Source organism: Epinephelus fuscoguttatus, linkage group LG7, assembly GCF_011397635.1.
Source record: "Epinephelus fuscoguttatus linkage group LG7, E.fuscoguttatus.final_Chr_v1".
NCBI classification, from domain to species: Eukaryota; Metazoa; Chordata; class Actinopteri; order Perciformes; family Serranidae; genus Epinephelus; species Epinephelus fuscoguttatus.
Window position 1 is genome coordinate 28961365 of NC_064758.1, and position 20664 is coordinate 28982028.

At 41.8% G+C, this 20664-nt stretch overlaps 1 protein-coding gene across 1 annotated transcript in view; it reads left to right on the plus strand.

Moving 5' to 3' along the window:
- The first annotated feature begins 15752 nt into the window (after nucleotides 1–15752).
- LOC125892140 (poly(rC)-binding protein 4-like) overlaps nucleotides 15753–20664 on the plus strand; it is a 56811-nt gene continuing 51899 nt past the window's right edge. The window contains exon 1 of the mRNA XM_049581932.1: nucleotides 15753–16212. The gene's annotated coding sequence lies outside the window, so the exon portion shown is untranslated. The remainder of the gene's footprint in view (nucleotides 16213–20664) is intronic.

Here is a 20664-nt window from a genome sequence, read left to right on the forward strand (position 1 = left end):
TCATATATTGTATTCAAACAGCTGGCGTACTCTAGCTCCTCACTGTTTCAAACACGTATTGCAACAACTGTAGCCGCTGAGTACCAAAAAGCTATGATAACACTGATGAAACCATGTCATCCGATACTACATGGAGTATTCATTCAGGCTCCTACACAGACACACGCAACGCGAGTTGACAAACCCCCTCCTCACTATGCTGGCTGTGTTTACAATGTAGGACTGTTGGGGCGGATGTAAATTTAAACAAACCAATCACGTCTTGTCATTTGACAACTGACAAGTGGCTCAACCTCACACACACACACACCTCATCCCTCTCCTCGCATTACTGCGCCGCTAACAGCTGTTAGTGGCCAGCGGCACTACTGCTGCATAACAAAGTCCCACTCTTTGAGCATAATGCAGGATCATGTATTATGCAGCATCATGGGAGACGGAATCCTCGTCGCCAAGAAAGTGCAAAAGGGAGTCAAAAAGGCAGCATGACCGGCGAATTAAACAAACAAGTGTCAGCATTGGGGTTGCCTTTCCCAGGTGGAGAGAGCTGCTGAAGGAGAAAGGTAATACAATCACAGGCCAGCGCTAACAGCGGCTAACAGTGGCTAACAGCTAACAGCTAACAGCGGCGCAGTGATGCGAGGAGAGGGATGAGGCTGTTAGCGACTGGCCGCTAAGAGCCAACAGCAGCGCTGGCCTGTGATTGCATTACCATTCTCCCTCAGCAGCTCTCTCTACCTGGGACAGGCTACCCTGATGTGGGCCTTTGTTTTTTTAATTCGCCGGTCACGCTGCCTTTTCTATTCCCTTTTGCTCTTTCTTGGCGACAAGGATTCCGTCTCCCATGATGCTGCATATGCATGATCCTGCATTATGCTCAAAGAGTGGGACTTTGTTTCAAATTTGCCAGGGTAGTAGCGAAGCGCCTCTTACTCCTCTCCTTCGGCTCCTCAGTCACGCAGTGCTGGCCTGGCTCTCAACGAAAAACGCCGAAGGTGGTGCTGTATGTCCCTTGCTGGCGGGTGTATTCTCAAGATGGCCAAACGTAATGGAATCCCACAGACGACTTACTCGCACCTGTACAAACAAATCCGAAATTCTCCTTTTACGAGAATAAGTCAGATTATTGGTGGAGGTAATAGTACACCAGCGATGACATATTTATGAATGCAGACATCAATTTTTGCCAATAAACAACTGAAAATGTTACACAATGTCCCTTTAAGTAGATTTTTTACTGTTGGAGTTGTGTTGTTTTTTTACCATTAAAGGGGAACTAAAACCATTTTTAAAATTCATACATGTTACTCCTCTGGTCTAGGACAGTCCAAAAATATTAGTAAACATGAACATCTCTCTTCCAAATCCAAAAACAATAGACAATGTAAGGCTGCCCGTCATAGTCGACCAAACATTAGTTGACCAGAAAGGTCATTAGTTGGCAAGATTACTTTGGTCTCTCAGTCTCAGAAAAAAAAACAAAAAAGTTGATCATGTTAGTGCAGGGCTACCCAGAGCTTTACATCTGTCCCACGGACGATAGGCCTACGCACTTATAAACAGTGCCTGGAAGAAGATCAGCTCTACACTCTGCTTAGCAACTTCATACGCAACCTGCCGCTGCGCTCTTGAAAGCTGATACAGCAAAGGCACAAGAGTAGCAGCCAATGCCCATCCTTGTGTTTTCTAGGTGGTTAAAGAAGTGGCATGTATATGGCCCCTAATTTTCCAGGGCTGGTACTGTATCTGCGGTTATTCCACAGGCTAGTTAATAACATGTCGGGCAGGAAATCCAAAGTGTGGGATCATTTTGAGAAGGGGAAGGACGAACCCAAGGTGATATGTAAACTCATCTTCATTGGTCGACTACAAACATGACGTATCATCTGAAACATGGAAGTAGCTACATGCCCATTAGCCACTTAGCACAATCATTACTGCTTTGCCCACAGCGTCAACAGGCGGCTCGCTCAGTGTGTGACGTGCACTTGTAGATAAAATATAGGCCTATATTAATGAAGGTTCATTAGTACGGTTTTGTATTTCTCTGTGTAGCAGTGTTAACAATGTTACTGATACTATTCTTTCTCACACCTTCAACTCAAACCATTGTGTTGCCCCACACAAAATAAAATCAATATCGTAAACATGCGGGTGACTAGTCGACTAATGGCCCTTAATGACGACTATTGGTCAACTAGGAAAATTCTCAGTCGGGGTATGCCCCAAGACAATAAATAGGGAAAGATGTTCCAGATGACACTAAAAGGACCCAGGGGAATGTTCTGAGTGTATTTCCAGTTTCAGCACTGAGAACATTACAATAGCATAAAATGCATACAACAAAGAAAACTGTAGACAAGCAAAGTATTTTTCAAGTATGTGTTTTATTTTATGCCAATATTGGCTCTAATGCAGATGATACTATGATGTGCACCCTACATAACTGTAATTTCCTAAAGTAATAAAACATTTTTTTTTTATTGTTATCATAATAGTTGTTGACAGGTGGGGGTGAGGCCCATTTGGACTACTCCCACACACCGCAGGGGTATATTTTACAAGCCAAAGTGGACCAAAACAGTACAGTTGCAGGCCTGACAGCTAAACAATGAGCTGAAACTCACTATAAAGCTCTGTAAAGCTGAGAGGAGCTGCAGATTCAGGTGACATTTCTCTGTAGGGTCATCACTAAGCGTCACAACCTTTCATACTGTCCAGCCCTATGATGACTTTCACAACACCAGTTAATAGAAAACTATCAGTTGCCGTCACTTTAAAACATGGGTGTCAAACATATGGCCTCGGGACAAAAACCAGCCCACCAAAGGGTCCAATCTGGCCCTCTAGATGACTTTGCACACCTAATGGTGATGCAGATACTTCATGTAAAATACTGCCTTAGAGGCTTTTCCACCCTGACCAGAATACAGCTCTCTGAAATAATACATACTTTCTATGGTCATATTTAAAGATATTGAACATTGTGCAAAATATTGTCAACCAGCAGCTTCAGTACAAAAGAATCTGGATCAGACTTCTGTCTTAAAACAATATTAGTGGAACCCTGCTGCTGAGGCACTGACAAAACATCAAACTGTAAGGCAAGAGATGAATTAAACTGCTTCTTCAATAGCTTCCACTTTAGAGGAAGATCATGATAAAAGTCACATGTAATGAAAGTGAGTAGTAGACTGACTGTATGTGGAAAAACTGAGACATACTGCTGATTTGCACATAATTTTTCTTTCTTCTGTGTTTGGTAGATGGATGAACATTTTCAGAATTAAAGAAAATTTTGAAGGGGTCGATATTTATAGGTTATTATTATGCAGTGGTTTCAGTGGTCCGGCCCACTTGAGATCAAATTGGGCTGCATGTGGCGCCTGAACTAAAATGAGTTTGACACCCCTGGTTTAAAGGGTCAGTTCACCCCCCCAAAAATACACTTTTTTTCTCTAACCTGTAGTGCTTTTTATCAATCCAGATAAGTTGCCAAATGTTGGAGATATCAGCTGTAGAGATGTCTGCCTTTTTCAAATATATCAAAACTACACTGTAGATGACATAAGCGCCCAGCTTCCTTCTGTGTGGTGATGCGGTTGGCGGGTTTAGCTCAATAAAAGGAAAACAGTTCCTACATGAAACTGCTCACAACAACATTTGTGGTTTATCTTGTGTAACCAGGTCGTGATTTCTGTTCAGCAACCCACACAAAACAGTCTAGCCAGATATACACTGATAAGCCAAAATATTATAACCACTGGTGGGTGAAGTGAATAACATTGATCATCTTGTTACAGTGCAATGTTCTGCTGGGAAAACTTTGGTCCTGGCATTCATGTGGATGCTTCTTGACATGCTCCACCTGAACACCATTGCAGACCTGGTACCCCACCTCATGGCAGCAGCACTTGTCGATGACAGTGGCCCCCAAGCAGGAAAATGCACCATGCCACACCACAGACACTGCTTAGGAATGACCCGAAGAACAGGACAAAGAGCTTGAGGTGTCGACCTGGCCTCCACATACCCCAGATCCTGACATGATTGAACATTTGAGTGACATGCTGGTACCCCAGAGGTACCCCAAATCCACGGTGGATCCTCCTTTGACCAGACTTGCCTCTGACCTCTTAAGACATGGACACAGGACCTCTGGACGGTGTCCTTTGGTGTCTGGCACCAGGGTGTTAGCTTCAGATCTTTTGGGTCCTGTGGGTTGTGAGGTGGGGTACCAGTATGTCCCACAGATGTTTGATCAGATTGGGATTTGGGGAATTTGGAGGCCAGGTTGATGGCTTGGGCTCTTCGTCACCAACCTTGGGCCATTCCTGAGCAGTTTTTGTGGTGTGGCGTCCTGCTGGGGGGCCACTGCAATAAGGGGGGGTACCTGGTCTGCACTGGTATTTAGGAAAGTAGGGCGTGTCTGATGGCAACCATGTGACTGTCAGAACCCAATATTTCCCAACAGAATATTGCATTGTAACAAGATGATCAATGTTGTTTGCAACACCTGTCAATGGTTTTAATGTTTTGGTTGATTGGTGTATATCACCACAAGCAAAAGGAAAACATATATTTTTGATTTCAGGGTGAACTGTCCCTTTAAGTGACTGGCCAAGCAGAGAACTTAATCACACAAATGAAGTAAGTCACTGACAGCTAAAAAACATCGAATGCTGTGAAGAATATCAGATGGTTTTGTTCGATGGTGATCTCGGCTTTGATACAAATATCAAACATACAACTAAAAGTGCCTTTAATCACATGGAGCGGCCCCCCTGTGGATCTGACGGAGGATCATCAGTAGACTTTTTTTTAAAAGCAGCTCTAAGATTTGTCAGCTTTGACCTTGTCTTTTTGTAAAACTGTCATTAAATTTGTCTTACTTCATTTGATCTTCTTTTTTTCTGCTCATTCTCTCACTGTGTGGTATATCTATCACGTTTCCTGTACTCTGTGTAACTTACAGGTTTTTACTGGGTTTATATGAACACCACAAATGAAGGTTCATTGAAAAAAAAAAGCAGGAGATGAAACGGTAAATTTGATTATGTCACACTTCATGACATTTACACAAAATAAATGGAAATATGGTATCACATGGGAGCTCAACGTCCTCGGTGCATACAAAACAGAACAACACTTAAAGAGCATGGCAAACATAATCCTTGTTCTGTAAGCTATTTAATACTAAATCTCCTATTAGTATTCCAACTCCAGTCTGTTCTGTCCAATGTCTCCTTCACACCCATTGTTCAAAATAATATACTGGCTTCAAAGCAAAGCCATACATCTTCAAAGAAGCATATATGGAAATGTGCTTTCTAATAAACATCACCATTCTGCATCTAAATGCAAATCATTGCCACAGTGGTAAACACTATATAGGGGTCCACTGTGCATGTGTCTGTGCATGCATTAAATTTGTGGGTCTCTTTCATTCTTTGAGCTGGTACTGTGGACGCTGAAACACCTGTAGCTTCTGCAGAATTATCATGTGAATTTTAAAGGAAGTCATAGTTAAGCTTGTACCAGAGATCTCTTTCATGTTTGATAAGTAAACATCAAAAAAGAAATGTCAAACCATTGCTTTTCGCTTGAGAGGGAATCAAAGATGATCACAGCTTTCAAGAAGATCAAGCTACTGCAGGAGTAACTTTAATGAAAGGCTACTCCTCCTACGACCTTCTGTGAGCTCCGGCATGTGGAAGCAGACAAAAGCACAATACGTCTTCAATCGCCATTTGTCGGGACAAAGTTAAGAAATCCAGTGCGGAGAATGTTAAGCTTAGTTTATCTGTGCATGGGAGGATGGGAGAGAAGAAGAGAGACGTTCCACAGCTGAGTAATTGTAGTTGTTGCCCTCGTGTCATCTCTCGTTGTTTCAGTGCCATTTAGTATGAGAGGTATTTGTTAAGCTTGAATGCTCCCAGACAAGCAGGGATGATATACATTGTGTTTGTCAAAGCGAATGGGGAGTGTCTGTGTACCGTGGCATCTATCAGTTCAAGCAAGAATGCTTTTGTGAATTTGACATCACAATCTAACTTTCAGCTCGACTGGATTTTTTAGAAATGATCATGTTACAAAGAAAACACATGCAAGCACTCCAGGCTTAACCAAACTAAATTAGAAATTATCCAAATACAGATGCATATCCCAGCGTGTGGTTCAGTCACTAAAAATGGAATCCAAACCATAAAATTATACCAATTTACCCTCACACCTTTACACTCTGGCAGAAATTCAACAGCCACACACACACACACACACACACACACACACACACACGTAGCAGGACAGGGGTGGAATTTCAATTTCAAAGGTTTGGGGTGGGGACACACAGCTACTTCAGGCACAAATCCTCAAAGGGGCTTTAGTTTTTCAGATACTTGTATCTGAGGCAGAACAAAACATGACCATGTTTTTTTCATTAATTTAATATGTCCCTTTCATGAAATAGAATGGTCGTTACAATAATATTTCAGACAGCAAAAAGTTATGAAATCACCCCATAGGTGAAAAAGTTCAGAATAAAAACACTGATGGTGATGGTGGTGTATCTACTGAATCTTGTGTAATTTTTCACCTATTGCTTGGGTTTACTCCAAATTTGCTACACCTCAAAGCAATATGAATGGCAACATATATATTTATTTAAAACTCAAAGCCTCAAGGCTTTAAAATACAAATGTCATAAGCAGACACGTTCTTTAAGCAAAGTTACTTTTGAAGGTAATATACACACCAGGTGGTGCAATGTAAAGTGGGGAGTAAAATGCATTTTTTGATGTTCATATGCCAAGGCAATCTCTTTTATACTTAAGCAGGTGTATCCATCCATCCATCCATCCATTTTCATCTGCTTATAAGGGGCCGGGTCGCGGGGGCAGCAGGCCAAGCAAAGCACCCCAGATGTCCCTCTCCCCAGCAATGCTTTCCAGCTCCTCCTGGGGGACCCCAAGATGTTCCCAGGCCAGATGAGATATGTAATCCCTCCAGCGTGTTCTAGGTCTGCCCCGGGGCCTCCTACCAGTGGGACGTGCCCGGAACACCTCTAACAGGAGGGACCCAGGAGGCATCCTGATCAGATGCCTGAACCACCTCAATTGTCCCCTTTTGACATGAAGGAGCAGCGGCTCTACTGTGAGCTCCCTACAGATGTCCGAGCTCCTTACCCTATCTCTAAGGCTGAGCCCAGCCACCCCACGGAGGAAACTCATTTCGGCCACTTGTATTCCCAACCTCATTCTTTCGGTCACTACCCAGAGCTCAAGACGGTATTTGAGGGTTGGGACGTAGATGGACCAGTAAATCAAAAGCTTTGCCTTCCAGCTCAGCTCCCTCATCACCACGACAGTCCATCACAGCCCCGCATCACCGCAGAGGCCGCACCAAACCACAAATCAGTCTCTCGCTCCATTCTACCTTCACTTGTGAACAAGCAATCCACTGTTTTCAGGCAGAGAACCATGGCCTCAGATTTGGAGGTACTAACTCTCATCCCTACCGCTTCACACTCAGCTGCAAACCGCCCCAGTGAATGCTGGAGGTCAACAAAACCACGTCATCTGCAAAAAGCAGAAATGTAATTCCGAGGTCCCCAAAATGAAAACAAAACAAAACTGTAAGCCCACTAAGCCCTACGGAGCTCAAGATTTCAAAAAGTTTCTCTTCTTACAATGTTTATCCAGACACTCCACACTCCACTATAAGAGATACTGTTAGAACTTTTAAAGTGTTTTACTTTTGTTTTTAAGTTATTCTCCTTTAATTTTCTATGTAATTTTCTACAACTTATAAGATAGTAGGGTTGTCTAAAATATCGATGTATCGATACACAGATTCTGAATATTTGAAATTCAATCTATATTGAATATTTGTATTAAGAAGAGCAGTTGTGTAAATGTGCGGATGATCCATGGTGAGGAGAGTGTATTTATGTAATAGTTTGATTAGTGATGGATTAATATAGTTTGGGATCGGGTGTAGGGCTGGACAAGCATGTATTATTAGTATATATTAGTGTATGTTTCTCATTTATGTTTCTCATCGTAAGTCTGTTTATGATTTGTTGTTTGTCTCTGTTTTGTAGGGTTTTTTTCTGCAATATATTCTATTTTTTTTCAAATGTTCGCAATAAATTCATCAAATCAAATCGAAAGTTGTTATTGAAGCCTGAAATTTATATGGATTAATCAGAAGTTGCTATATTTATGATCTGTAAGAAAAGTATTTTCAGAACAGCCTCAGAATTGAGCTTCAGATCATTTTTTTATCACACGAGTAAAAGATTAAACGCAGATACCCAAATGAGGATTTCCCTTTATCATGAGTACAGATGACACATTTGACACATTTTACACATTTTTCTAGTCGTCATTTAGGGCCGTTAGTTGAGTAGTCGCCCACATGTATGATATTAATTTAATTATTAAATGATATATTCTGGGTGGGGCAACACAATGGTTTGAGTTGATGGTGTGAGAAAGAATAGTATCAGTAACATTGTTAACACTGTGCTACATTACAGAGAAATACAAAACCGTACTAATGAACCTTCATTAATATAGGCCTATATTTTATCTTCAAGTGCATGTCACACACTGAGCGAGCTGCCTGTTAATGACGCTGTGGGCAAAGCAGTAATGATTGTGCTAAGTGGCTAACGGGCATGTAGCTACTTCCATGTTTCAGATGATACGTCATGTTTGTAGTCGACCAATGAAGATTTCCTGCTCGACATGTTATTAACCAGCCTGTGGAATAACCGCAGGTACCAGCCCTGGAAATTAACAGTAACATGACTCCCATTGGACTGCTGGGCGTGGCCACTTCCTGTGTCTGTCCTTTCAAATTAAATTCCAAAATAGTCCAGTCATATATGTTTTGATTTATTTTAACAAGGCACAGCTCCTAATAGAATTTCAAGTTACTTTTATTTTTCTGCAACTAAGCTACCAATGAAATCTTGCCAACTAATGACCTTTCTAGTTGACTGACATTTGGTCGACTATTAGGGGCCAGCCTTCATGACAACACCATGCCAACTTCCACACCTTTTTAAAAACATATAACAATAGTTAAGTGTAAAAAGTGGTGCAGGGTACACCACCTACCCACCCACCCTAAATTACGCCCCATTGCAGGGAGGAAATCTTTCTCATTTAAAAAAAATAAAAATAAAAAAATCCCACACCTAATGCAGCTCCCTCAGCTTGTCCACCTGTGATTTAGCGCAGATCTCAGTGTGTTTATTATATCCCTGCATTATATGTGGCAAGTGTATTGATGCAATCACACTTCCCTCTCTCAGTCAATGGCTGTGTCATATCCAACAGTGCACCTTAGCTGTTTTAAAGCCACATCAACATGACTGATGGCTGGTAGCGGTGTGACCCACACACCCCTAGTGGTGGCTGCATTTTTCTTGTCTTTCTTTTTTTAAAATAACAAAGCACCCTGTCTCTGCAAGATGGATTTGAAATCACACAGCACCTCCTACTGTTTGAAAAACAACATGTCACTCTGACAGTGGGCCAGATGGACCACTGCGAGTTATTCAGCGAGGCTTTTATATGGTTAAGTGATTGATTTATAGGGTGCCGTTATGCAGAAACTCCCACAGAGTCGCTTTTGCATGGGTGAAATTAAACAGTAATAGGCCGTATTATTCTTCTGTATCTTGCTTCACAGTTACATTTCCCTGTCAAAAGATTTAAGGCATAATACTGTAACGCCTCTTCCCTCAAGGTTAGAGTCTAATATGACTTTATTCACTCAGTGGTGCTGCACTGGGCCAGAGTTGTGGTAATCATAATGGATAATTGCATCCCTTTCGTCTCAATAAGTGACCCCATAAGTGCTGCAAATGTGCAGCTCCCCAAGTCGTAACTCTGAACATACATTTGGGAAATATACAGCTAATAATAAACTAAAAACAAACGGTGTGAATGTATTTATTTAATTTATGTAGCCTCTCTGTTCTCTTCCGACTCCCAGCCAGGAGAAAATGTCACCATCAGACAGACAAAGCCACAAACTGTATCAGCTTACGGAGACGGTGCTAGAAAATGTCAAGCTGTGATGAATCGAGGCCTTTTATTTAGAAATATAAATATAAGTTAACATCCATTCTCTTTGCTGTGAACGAGAGGCACCTGAGATAATTTGTGAAATGGATGGAGATGTCATGCTCAAATTACCCAGACGTTCCCTCCCTCACACAGGAAGCAGTGGGAGCTGTCTAGATGTCTTCCTTCAGCGTCTTTAAATTAATGAGCCGTTTTGCGAAAGTGAAAATTCATCACATTTTCGCTTGGTGTGAAAGAGACTGATTCACGTCATTCTGCCTCTCTGATGTTGTTTGTTTCACATCTCATGTCTCCACTCAGATACCGTCATGCCTCTGCAGCTCTGTTAAACAAATCTGGGCGATATGAGGTGTGTGTGTGTCACTTGCAGTTTGTTGCACTTGACACTTGATTGTTGGTGATGTTGTTGTCGCGGAGCACTTTGTTTCTGAATGTCTGTCTTCAGCTGTAATGTCTTTTTGATGTGGTTGTATTTGTCTGACAGTTGCCACAGACACAAAGAGTTTACGAAAGGATGAATAAACAAAACTAAATGAGAATGTCGGCCACTTTGCTAAGAATACCTGGACTTCATACTGCCGCTGATATATCATTTACAACAACATTACAATTTTGACCCTGTGCAGGATGAGATAGAATAATGGAGGATCGTAATCACAACCACCCTGCATACGCCTGATCTCGTATGCTCTTGGAAAACTAAGAAGGGTCGGGTCGAGTCAGTACCCGGATGGGAGGTTACCTGGGAATACCTGGTGCTGTAAGCTTGGGCCACTTCAGTCCGAGAGATAGCAAGATACTGAACCCCAGACTGCTCCCAATGGCTGTTCCATAGGTGTGTGAGACTTTGTGAATGGTTGCCGAGTTGCAGGTGACAGGTGTTCGGAAGACTAGAGAGACACTATACAAATACAGTCCATTTAACATTTGAGGGGGGCCTTTTTCAATTGACACAGTCTGCAACCTAACCGTCTGGGGGGAAATCACCTCATGAGAAAACTTAACAGCTGAACTCTAGAGCATTTTGAAACAAAAATCTTAGATCAGGAGTTTTCAAAGTTTTGATGACTGAGTGCTATTTCAGGGAGCCAGCATTATGATTGAGGACCGCACAGGAAAAGTGCAAACACACTGACTTTTTAATGACTTTTTTTATGACACTTTACATAAACTATAGCAATCAACAGTGATATAGCCAGACATTGTAGCTTTCTGGTTTTTCAATACATTTGAAAGTAATGAGACAAAAACAGGACACGGTGACACTGATTGTACCCACGGCAGTCAAACAATGGCTTCTGCTGGGGTATGACAATGCACAACATGATTTTGCCAAGTAGGACATGCTCCTGGATCAACATTGCAATCAACCACTGACAGCCCTTTGACATCACTGGTGTGCTGCTCCTCTGCTTCTTTCTTTGTGCTTCCTCAGAGCTAAACTAGTCTTCCAAATTCAGTACAAATTTGGTCCAATTCAACAAAAACCTTTTTAAAAAAAACCCTTGTGCACTACTGCAGGGTTAGCAAGATAGCTTAGTAACTAGGTTTGTTATGCTAACAAGTATTCTTGACAAGTGGCTAAAATATTGTTCATTAACAGTAAGGACAATTGTCATTTTGCAGTTGCAAAGACCTGTAATGGACACATTTTCCATCCATTTTAATAACCTATATAAAACTATTTTTTGCAAGACTGCAGTGCTCGTGTTGATCCAGGACCATCACTGCCATGTTGACACTGGATAATTTGTTTGTTGATCCAGAACCATCATTATCATCACCTTTATCCTACATGATTTATTTGACCCATGGACATCACGGCCATGTTTTTCCTGGATAACTTGTTGATTAGTGTTGTTGATTAGTGTTGTTGATCGCGAACGAATCGTTCAAAAGAACAAATCTGTTGAGTGAACGTACTGAACTGATTCATTCATTTCTCAGTTCAGTTGAGCTCAGCAGCGAGCATGCAGGCCGGGAGTGGAACTGCCGATTCAGTCTGTGCGAATGATGAATCACTCGCGGGTCGCGAGGCAGCCAGGATGCAGGGAGGGACTGCCTACTGCGTGACGAATCACTCGGTGAACGAATCACTCGGTGAACATCGTAACCCCGATCCCTGAGTGATTCAAATCATTTCTTCTCAGCGATACACTTTCATAGGGACCATTTTCTCCAAGCTAACAGCTAATGTAGCCAGGAGTCAAGCCACATGAACACAATCACACACCTCCCCATTGTTTTAACAGACTTAGTTTCCAGATAAACAAAGTTAAAATGTTAGGCTGGCCAGTAATGAGACTCACCAGTACAGGACAGACGCAGCAGCAGCTCAGCTGTGTATCAGTTCAGTGAGTCGGACTACGCAGTACACAGTCAGGGCTCCCCGAGCCAAGCACTGAACAAATCTTTTGAACAAATCTTTTTAATGAACTGATTCTAGTGATTCAGTAACATCTAAAGAACTGCTTTGCCCATCACTATGATGTTGGTCCAGGACCATCACTTTTATGCTGATGTCGACATAAACAAATCATCCAGATTCAGTGTGATGATGATGGTCCTGGATAAACCTAACCAAATCTATCCAGGGTCAACATGGGAAAAAAAGGAGGAAAGGTATATTAATTGCACAAATTAATAACTAGAAATGTTATTATCCCCACTCTTTGTTAGTGAACAGCTTACTTGTTAGCATAGTCTACCTAGCTAGCAAGCTATATGACTAGCCCTGCAGTAGGTTACAAGGTTTTTGTTCAGTGTTGCTGAGGATTTTGTTAAATTGTATGAACTTCAATTTGGAAACTGTGAGAAGCTCTCAGAAACATACATTTTTCTGTGGTATAAACTAAAGGGAAATGAGTGTAACAGCCAGCTCACTAATGATTTAAGTATAAACCAACACAAAAAAGACAAAAATCAGCATAAAGCCACCATGTCATGAAAAGACACATTATAAATGCAAACAAAAAATGACATTTGGAAGTTAAAACAGCAATCTTAACTACAAACTACAGCCCACAAATCCAGCACAAGGCATGATGGGAAATGTGGTCATCACTACAATATATTATGTCTTTATAAATTTATAATTACGGCCTGGAATAATGATGAATAACAACAGAAAACATAAAGCCCTAACTCAGAAAGTAATAAAGGTTTAATCACCAAGTGATATCATGGCATCACATCACTGAATAAGGACACTGCAGATTGTGTGTAACAACGATGGGACAAAAGAGCTGGACACTGAAATAACTGAGGACATGTGGCTGAATGCCTGGGAAACACAGTCGACCTCCACCAACTCCCAGACCTGGAAAGACTTCTGCTGGAAAACCCTGATTCGCTTTTTCATCACGCCCAAACAGAAGTCTAAACAAACTGGCACCCAGCTACACTGCTGGAGGGAATGTGGACAAATCATGATTGACCATGCCCGAGTTTTTTGGTCTTGTCCTATTCAGACTGTCTGGAAGGAAGCAGCAACAATCATTTAAAAGACTTTGGGTTTTAGTATCAGTACAGCATTCATGTCCCTTAATCTTGGACACATCCCTGATGGACTGAGTAAAGATGATATCTATCTACTAAAGATCCTGCTGGCAGCAAGTACAAGGGCCATTACAAGATACTGGCTCCAGAAAAACTGCCCCGCTGCTTGTCTACTTGTTAATACTGTTAGACACGTACATCTTCTGGAACAGATGACCTACTACTTAAAACTTAAAAAAGAACGGTGGAGAAAATGGTGTGTTTATTTAGCTAATGAGACAGACTCCACATGATTATTGTACCATATATGACACCCTACTTTAAATGAGGAAAATTTGTCATGCTTTTCTAAACATCCCATGACCTCATATTTGTCTTTTTTCCCCTGTGTACTGATTTTCTTTATTTCATTTGTCCCTGTACTTACTGAATGTAAGAAATCATTCATGAATAAAAAGTATATATATATATGTATATATATACACACACACATACACATATACACACACACACACACACACATATATATATATATATATATATATATATATATATATATATATATATATAAAACCCCATAAAGCCATAAATGTGCCTCCCTTATTTTCCTCCCTTAACATATCCTCCTGAGACCCAGCAAATATTTTTCCTCTGCGGGGGACATGACACCAAGGCCTTCATTTTAAATAACATGAACAGAGTCTGCAACCTGACGTAGTGTGAAAAGCACATCCTGGACTTTCTAGTGATGTAAGACACGCACTCAGAAGACATCTTCTGGCAGTGAAAGAGGTAGATGATCTATATTACATATATTATCTGTATCTATACATACATGATATATAGATTCATTCATTCATCTTCTAACCGCTTCATCCTCTTGAGGGTCGCGGGGGGGCTGGAGCCTATCCCAGCTGACATCGGGCAAGAGACAGGGTACACCCTGGACAGGTCGTCAGACTATCGCAGGGCTGACACATAGAGACAAACAACCATTCACGCTCACATTCACACCTATGGACAATTTAGAGTTATCAATTAACCTAGTCCCCAATCTGCATGTCTTTGGACTGTGGGAGGAAGCTGGAGTGCCCAGAGAAAACCCACGCTGACATGGGGAGAACATGCAAACTCCACACAGAAGGGCTCCCACGCCCGGGATCAAACCGGCAACCCTCTTGCTGTGAGGCGAGAGTGCTAACCACCACACCACCGTGCCGCCCAATATATAGATTACATAAGGAAACAGGAAAACCTCAGAGCCAGGCAGTAAAGCAGGATGCTTAAAGCTCAGAGAAGGACATATCAGCTGAAGAGCAGCCTGAGGACGATATTAGTGACACCCAGCACCCATTTTGAATTATTATAACTCTAATTATTTGGATTAGATTCAAAGATTTTTTAATGGTACACACACGCACACTCACAAACACTATATATAAGCAGATAAGAGCACATACAATAACTTAAATACTACATTTATTAAACGTGAATTTAACCATATAATATAAATATAAATGTAAGGTATGTTTTGTGGAAAACATTGACCTGATGGCCACTACAAGAGACATGTTAGACAACATTTTAAATAACATTTTTGAGTAAAATTCTTTTTGATATGTTTCTTACATCCCAATGACTCAAATTATGTAAAACTTTTTTTCTTGGGGGTCTCAGGAGGATATAATGGACAAATTGCAACATCCAGATAAATGCACTAGATGGCGCTACGTGAGAGAAAGTTGCTGATAATTTAAACACTACAAACTTCAAAAGAAAATGCCTAATTTACATTTGCATCACTGACTTTGATTAAGCTGACGATTTTTGCATCTTTTGCTCCAGATTTGTGTTAGATCTTCATGTTGAGTTGGCCTGTAGCTGAAAAGTAAACCCAGAGACAATTTCTCAAAAGGTTTGTGGTATTTAATTTGCAGTTAACTGGAGTTTGAATATGTATATAGCTGGTAAATATGCAGTAAATTATGTGTAGCTATATTAAAAGCAGCACTAACGTTATATAAAAGGCCTTAAATTGACACCGCGGTAGGTACTGTTAATTCCTCCATTAAAACACTCCGTATGATTGAGACAAGATACGCAGATTTCCGAGCAGTCTGATTGATTCTGCAAATGTAATTTCCCCGGTCATGGTATGATTTCACACCGCGCACAGGCTCACTGATCCTGAATGTGTCAATCTGCGCTGCGACGCACAGGGAGAAGAGGCGCGCTGCGCTCCCAGCAGAGGTCCTGTGGGGACAGGATCACACCACACCGGCCGAGGCGGGGATACAAACATACCGGAGCCAGCTGAGCCAGAGGGGACTTTTTTTTATACCCAGAGAGCACTCGGTTCTCTCCTACGAGCTGCCCTCGGTTAATGGTGATCAGGGTGAGCGGGGTGGTCGCCGCCTGCATCTCTCACTGTGTGTCTCTCCCCTCCTCAGCGCACAGGCGCCCTGCACTCCAGTCTGCTGACAAACCGGGAGGACAGTCCGCACTACACGTCCGCGTCATTGGACTCTATGTGGATACAAAGCCCGGGTACAACACACATCCATGGGGATACTTTAGTGGGAACTGCAGCCTGCGACCTTTTACATGAGAACAGGTAAGTGGCTCAGATTATTTCAGAAAAGGCACATTTTTGGACAGCATGTTCCCAATTCTATAACTTGAAACAGCTCTCATCCAATGGGTAACATTCTTGATCGCTATCCTCAGTCATATTATTATCTTATCCCTCGATTCACAACAAACAGAGAGGTATGTATTTTTAATTTACCCTACAAGTCATTTTGATGAGCAACCACCGAATTAAAGCTAGAATCAGGCCCTTTTAACGATTTAAATTCTTCCTGCCCTTCTAAATCACAACATTCTCCACTGTTTTTACTTATATGAGTAGAAGCTGAAATGTTATCCTGGATCTCTAGATTCACACGAGCTGAATTAATGAAGCCATAAAGTGACTGAGGTTGTTAAATCCAGCATATGGCACAAAGTCGCCAGATGAGCAGGGGACACAGGGAGACCAAGGAGACAATTGGTCTCTTGTGTGTTGACGGTTTTATGATAATGAAAGTGGACCCGGTTGGCCAGGCCAGTCCTGAACACAAAGATCATTCTCAACAAGTCCGGTACTGTGGGCGCCTGCTTGGTGCTGAGGCAGCGAGTGTGTGTGACAGCACCATTATTCACCAAGATGCCTAATTGCATTAGTCTTACACTGGGATAGAAAAACTGTCTTGATAAGCTGACCCAAATGAAAACCAAAACCCAGGGCAGATGCTATTTGGCTGGACATGCATTAGTTACAAGAGTCACATTCGGCAGTTTAGTACACGAACACACTCTTTAACAGACAGTAATTTGTCTACAGTTTCCAAATATTTCCAGTGTTGTTTGCCAGGCAGTCACAGCCAGTAGTGAAGAAGAATTATTTTCATTTAGCACAATCAGACTTGTCAACATCTTAATTAACAATCAGGCTTCAGTACAAATTAGTCTTGATGCGTCTCTTAGATTGGAGTGAAAATCTGTCCACTGTTTCCACTTCCAGCTTTAATATCACTCACACATCCAGGCCTAAATTTATCCACTTTATGAAATTCAAGAGACTGATCATCTTCGCTACAAAAGAATCAATAAAAAAAGCAGCTGATAGCAGACCAGCTGATTGATTCAGGAAATCATGCTCCTTGCTGCCTGGAGACGCTCATGAATCTTGCATGTGTGCGCCGCTCAAACAAACAGTGGAGAGAAATAGGACACAATTGGAGAATTGCACATCACTTATGGGTGTAACTGTAAGCTGTTTGCGGGAGAATTCATTTAGGTGTAATGCCTTGTATGACTATTTTACTGGAGAAGTAGGACAACATGATTCAGATTTATTTTGCCAAGCACATAACGGAGATCAATAAAGAATAGAATTTGTATGTGTGTGTGTGTGTGTGTGTGTGGTGATGGGGGCGTCTGCTTGAGTGCATGCACACTATTTATTCCTCAACAGGGAATAGGACACACAATTTGGCTGTTGTGTGAGGCACACACATCTTTTAGAGGAGCTCCAGGGGGCACAAAGACAGACCATCATGTATTGCTGACTCTCTGTCCAAATGCAATTCCTTAATGCACTCTGAGAGTCGGAGATCTAATAAGAAGTGGAAGAGCATCTTCAATAATGAAACCCCACCTGCATCTCTGCTGCAGAGTGAGGGCTGGGGCCGAGAGGCTTCATAAATAACAGAAGCCAGACCTGACACGTGCTGCTCCAACGTCTGGGAACTGCCAATAATCCTTCTCATCTGCTAAGATGCTGTTCTTGCGGACTGAAGGCGGGGAGGGCGAAACAGACACAATGCTTAGTTTTAGTTTGCAGTCATCAAGTAATTGCAGCCCGGTGCAGAAGCAGCTTTACTCTGTTAAACAGTTCTGCAGAGAGAGATCATGGATATTCAATCACCTTTTACTGACGAGAAGAGGACAGGAAGAGCTTTTAGTCATTAGCAACACAGAGGAGCGGAACTGTTTCCATTGACAAAACGTCTCAAAACATTTTTCATTGGCTTGATTACTTAAAGGTTCAGTGTGTTGGGTTTAGCGGGTAAATTGGCAGACATGGAATATACTACAATATAGTATAGTATGTTTTCTTTAGTGTATAATCACCTGACAATAAGAATTGTGGTTTTGTTACCTTAGAATGAGCTGTTTATGTCTGCATAAGGAGCGGGTCCTCATCCACGGAGTCTGCCATGTTGCTTCTACAGTAGCCCAGAGCGGACAAACCAAACACTTGCTCTAGATAGGGCCTTTTGTGTTTTCCTGTTTTCATGTTTTCGGGTTGTCCACTGTACAGTATTTAGAAGCCCCTTCGCATTGGAAAAACACAAATTCATGCTTTACTTATTGTTTGTATCAATTTAAATCACCGGGTCTGTTTGTTGTGGAGAGGAGGAGACCTCTGTGGATAATTTGGCTCCCGTTAAAAACCTCCTGAACATCTGGATCTTACGTTGTCAGAGAAAAATTGTGAGCACACACTTGCAAATGCTCAGCAAGTGGGCCATGTGTGACAAAGCGAACAGCATCAGACACTGATTTATATCATGAAACAGCTTTTCCCAGTGTTTTTACCAGTTTTAACCACTAGAGGTCAAACTTATAAACATTGCATATGCACAAAATGAGACCTGAAAGAGGCGTAGGCCACTTCCCATTCTCTGATCATTTAAGATCTAGACATTCAGGAGATTTTTACCAGAAACTGAACTATCTGCAGAGATCTCTTCCTCTCCAAAACAAACAGATCCAGTGATTTAAACAGGCTAAAAAAAAAAAAAATCAGTGTTTTTCCAAAACGATCATGGCTGAAGGGCTGCTAACTACTTTTGGTGATGTGCAAAAGCGAATGGCCCTCTCTAGAGCCAGTGTTTGGTTTGTTTATTCTGGGCTACTGTAGAAACATGGTGGTGCAATATGGTGATCTCCGTGGACAAGGACCCGCTCCCTGTGTAGATACAAACAGCTCATTCTACGGTCACAATAACACAGTGATTCTTATTTTTAGGTGATTACACACTAAAGAAAACACACTCAATATATTTGATTCCATTTCTGACAATATATCCCCCTAAATCCTACACATTCGACCTTTAAATCATGTCAGTATCAAATCAGTCCTAAATAAATTCTGTTCTCCATCTACAAAATGTCAATTTAAAAGCCTGAAATAACCTGCAGTGCTCCTGGACTTTTTACGAGGCAAGTCAGTATCATCATCTTCACTCAGGCATTAATTTAGATGTTGTTGTCACACGAGCGTTGTTGTGATACAAATTAATTTCCTCTCCAATATTTGAGACAAATCCCCTGTAGCAATTAACCTGCATTTGAGCAATTAACCTGTGCTTGTCGCTATCTAATAACTGCCGACTCTTGAGACTCATCTCCACTCTCTTCCAGCTTTGTCAATTGCAATAGATTTGACTTCATTATCCTTACCATGATGTAGGCTGTGCACAGAGCAAAAATCACATGAATACTTATTGATTTGTGATGCTTGCATGCAAATAAACAGTGAAGATCCCTTTGTTTTGAGACTTCTTGTTCTGCTTATGAAGGGAGCCTTTCTTCTGAAACAGAATGTGACCCTTGCCGCTGCTCTTAAGACTGACCCCACTGTCTGACAGAGCCGCGGGCTGTCCCTGCTATGAAAAGATAGCTCTGTGTTGAGCTCCAAAGATTGACCCAGCAGGCCCCGTGACTCTCCTGTTGTGTCTTGCAAAAGAGTCTCATGAGCGTGATTTATTTAGTTCAGAAGTTACCCTCAAAGAGCAGCTTTCATGCCGTCTGTACTGTACAGAGAAGCGACCGGAGAAATATGGATAGGTGTGTGCTAAGTATGCCACTCCAGTGAGTAAGTGCTGTATATCAAGCGAATGAGCTAAAACACTGCTTTCGTGACAGTAATCCGCTCTACAGTATACTAAATGGAGGTTTTCTTTCAATTGGCCATCTGCATCAGTGTGTGTGTGTCTGTTTTTGTATTGCGACCAAGAAAGAGAGAAGCCTTTTATCCCCCTCTTCAGCTGCCGAGTGCCTGAAATATTTAACAGGGACTGCACTATTTTTGGGTTTGTGCTCGGTTTGTTGAGGAGCTTATGTAATATGTAGTTTCAGCTCAACGTGCACGGGTACTGTTGTATACCAAACAACACACCAGCAGCTCGGCTAACTTAAGCGCAGCGATGCTGTAAACAATATGACTTTGCAGCCATACTGTACAGCACTGTGAAGGATACTGTACAGTGAATCGGAGCAAGGACTCCTGCACCATCTGTGCTTTGATTAATTTAATTGCCGTTTTTAATACAGTGTGTTCTACGTCAAAGGAAGCAGGGCCAGTCCACATCCTCTCAGGTTACTTGTTTCTCTGAGATATCGATCAACTCGTCTCTCTTCCCTCCAACTGTCCCCGTCTCTCCCCCTTTTCCTTCTCAATTTGTCTCCCTTCTCTCTCTCTCTCTCTCTCCCTCGCCTCTCCTTTCCTCTCTCC